Here is a 3,935-nt window from a genome sequence, read left to right as displayed (position 1 = left end):
GACGTTTACTTCAAATACTCATAGTTATTTCATAATAACACATGAAGTAACAAGTAGATTTCATCCAATTCAATCATTATCAATGAGCACAAAAGAGATTACTCTTAAAAATTACTATTTTCATATCTGGATATTTTAGGATGCTTATCCAGCAATCTAATTGTAAGAATGACAAAAGGAAGCCAGTTTTATAAGAGAGTGATAGTTTTGTCTGTGACAAGTATCATTAGACTGCATTACTAACTTAAACATATTTTCTGTGAAAAGGAAAAGGTAGTACAGAACCTACTAACTAAAAGAGAAAACTAAATTATAAATAATTTATATCAGTCAATATGAAAATAAAAGTCTAATAGATAAGTTACTTGAAAAAATTATCATAGCTGAGACAAAATATTTTAAATAATTAAATTTATTATAAAAATTTGTTCAATAAAGGAAATTCTAGGTCTGAGTGGGTTCATTTATGAATATTTCAATATATGTGTCTGAGTGAAAGTATGTGATAGCAGACTTGACATTGGGAGGTGGGGCATGGTCAGCAGAGGCTGGTGTCTGTGGGTGTGACCTGAAAGGTTATATCTTCCTTCCTGCCTCTTGTTTTGAATCCCTTTGGTTCCTGCAGGCCATGCGGTGAGCAGGTTTTCTCTGCCCGTGGTGTTGCATCCTGCCATTCTGCCTTGGAGGCTGCTCATTATGGACAGAAAACTACAAACTCCGAGCCAAAATAAACCCTGCTTCTTTGAATTGAGGGTTGGATATTTTGTCTCAAGGATGAAGAAAGTGACCAAGATACCCAGCACAGAATGAAAGGAATCTCATGGTTCATCTGATAAAAAAAATAGTACAAAGAAAACTGTCCACAGGATACATTTTACTTAATGGTAGAAATGGACTGCCTTCTTTGTGGAATAAGGAAAGAGACAAGGATGCCTTATATCAGCCCTTCCATTCAACACTGTATGAAAGACCGTTGGAAGTATAATAGGAAAAAATTGTTTAAACAGTATAAAGGTTGAAGGAGAACTATTTACTGCCTCAGCTTGACAAGATTTTGCGACCGATAAATCACAAAAACATAAAAGCAGTATACAAATTAATAAGTGAATTCAGTTAACTACCAAATACAAGATTAACAAGCAAAATTTGATTCTATTTCATTAAATCAGCAAAAAATTAACAAAGTTTAAAATATCATCTACATTAGCATGAAAATCGTGTTTCTAGAAATAAACCTGCCCGCTATGGTGCTGACAAGATGGTGGCTGGCGGGGCTGTCATTGCGGTGCCCGAGTGCTGGCTTCTGCCTTACTCGCTACACAAGTGGAGCTCCTTCTCCTCTACTTACCTTCCCTAGAACATTTTAGTGGATAAACCAAATGACCAGTCTTCAAGATGTTCTTCAGAGAGCAGCTATCCGCCCCAGTACTTGATTTTAAAGCTTGAAAGACCTGCTATAGTTCAGAATATCACATTTGGGAAATATGAGAAAATGCATGTATGCAATTTGAAGAAATTTAAAGTCTTTGGGGAAATGAATGAAGAAAATATGACAGAGCCATTGTCTAGTGGTTTAAAGATTGATTATAACAAAGAAACATTCACCTTGAAGAATAAAATTGATGAACAGATGTTCCCTTGTGGATTCATTAAGATAGTTCCACTCCTGTACTGGGGACCCAGTTTTAACTTTAGCATCTGATATGCTGAACTTAGTGGAATTGATGATCCTGATGTAGTACAACCATGTCTCAACTGGTACAGCAAGTACCGTGAACAGGAAGCCATTTGCCTTTGCCTAAAACATTTCAGACAACACAACTATTACAGAGGTTTCTGAATCACTGCAAAAGAAAATTAAGATAGCCCTGGAACATCCTATGTTAACAGATCTGCATGACGAACTGGTGTTGGGTGATTCTGATGCTTGTGAAGAATTGATTGAGAAAGCTGTAAATGATGGCTTGTTCAATCAGTACATCAGTCAACAGGAACATAAACCATGATGGAGTCAAATCATTCCCAGAAGCACCAAAGTTGAGGGAGAAGACAACTGGCCAGGAATGAGAGGGTGCCATCAGATGGTTATTGATGTTCAGACAAAGACCGTTGATTTGTTTGGTGGCTGGGATGCAATACAAGATCTTGCTGACTTCTGGGCATACAGTGTGAAGGAGAACCAGTGAACATGTATCTCTAGGGACACTGTAAAAGAGAATGGCCCAAGTGTCAGATCATGTTTTAAAATGTGCATTGATATTCAAAGGATGCAAATCTACACATTGGGATGTTATTTGGATTCATCCGTGAGGAAAAGCAAGTCTCTAAAAAGTGACTTCTACTGTCATGACATTGACACAAACACATGAATGTTGCTAAGTGAAGATACTTCCACTGATAGAGGACCGAAATTGGTGTTTGATCATCAAATGTGTATGGATTCAGAAAAACATATGATCTACACCTTTGGTGGTAGAATTTTGACATGTAATGGCAGCATAGATGACAGAAGAGTCAGTGAACCACAATTCAGTGGGTTGTTTGCTTTCAACTGTCAGTGTCAAACATGGAAACTTCTTTGAGAGGACTCCTGTATGCTGGGCCTGAAGACATTCAATCTTGAATAGGACACTGCATGTTATTCCACTCAAAAAATCATTGCTTATATGTATTTGGTGGCCAGAGATCAAAAACCTATTTGAATGATTTTTTTAGTTATGATGTGGACTCTGAGCATGTAGATATAATATCAGATGGCACCAAGAAAGACTCTGGGATGGTCCCAATGACAGGATTCACACAGAGAGCAACCATCAACTCAGAAATGAATGAAATACATGTCTTATCTGGACTCAGCAAAGACAAGAAAAAGAGAGAAGAGAATGTGAGAAATTCAGTGTGGATTTAGGACATTGTGAGGAATAGTTGGTCTTGTGTCTATAAGAATGATCAAGTTGCAAAAGGTAATCCAAGTAAAAGTGTACAGGAGGAAGAACCATGTCCAATATTTGCCCATCAGCTTGTTTATGATGAGTTACATAAGGTTAGTTACTTATTTGGTGGGAACCCAGGAAAATCTGTTGTCCGAGGATGAGACTTGATGACTTCTGGTCACTGAAGCTGTTTTGACCTTCGAAAGATTATTTGCTGAGGCACTGCAAGTACCTCATAAGAAAACAGGTTTGAAGAAAAGGCCCAAATAGATCCTCTTAGTGCCCTAAAATATTTGCAAAGTGATCTTTATATAACTGTGGGTCAAAACAACAACAACAACAAAAAAAAAACCAAAGAAAAACAAAAAAACAGGGCTGGGGATTTAGCTCAGCGGCAAAGCGCCTGCCTGGCAAGTGCAAGGTCGTGAGTTCGGTTCCCGGTACCGGAGAAAAACAACAACAACAACAAAAAAAAAAAACCAAAGAAAAAATATAACTGTGGGTCATTCAGATCCAGAAGAGACAAAAGAGTTCCAGCTCCTAGCTTCTGCTCTCTTCAAATCGGTGAAGATTTTACAGCTTTAGGCTTTTTGGATGTGGATCACACCTATGCTCAAAGAACTCAGCTCTTTGACACCTTAGCAAATTTCTTTCCTGACAGCATGACTCCTCATAAAGACAACCTGGTAGACCTCATCACACTGTAACTGAAGAGTCACTGGCCACACAGTGGAGAACAGGAGGCACTTTCAGTGAATGGATCACAACTCTGTTGACCGAAGTGAAGCTGCAGTGATTGAGGACTGCACCAGAGTGTTGAAGGGATCTTTACCATCACAACTTTTAACCCTCTTCCTCCATACCTGACGTCAACCCCATTCTCATCTTATTCCTAAAGTAGCCTAATAAAGTGAAACTGGTATTCTTTCCATTTAAATATAAAAAAAATTAAAAAGTAGAAATAAACTTAATAGAATATGAACTTTGATTTTTTATTATTTA

At 37.7% G+C, this 3,935-nt stretch overlaps 1 pseudogene; it reads left to right on the top strand.

Annotated features, from left to right (window-relative positions):
- Positions 1-1,258: 1,258 nt before the first annotated feature.
- Positions 1,259-3,640, top strand: LOC102006386 (annotated as a pseudogene).
- Positions 3,641-3,935: the final 295 nt, after the last annotated feature.

This window comes from Chinchilla lanigera, unplaced genomic scaffold (genome assembly GCF_000276665.1).
Source record: "Chinchilla lanigera isolate Chin_1 unplaced genomic scaffold, ChiLan1.0 scaffold00125, whole genome shotgun sequence".
Taxonomy (NCBI): domain Eukaryota; kingdom Metazoa; phylum Chordata; class Mammalia; order Rodentia; family Chinchillidae; genus Chinchilla; species Chinchilla lanigera.
The sequence above is the reverse complement of the archived record's forward strand: the minus strand, read 5'-3'. Positions and strand labels throughout refer to the sequence as shown.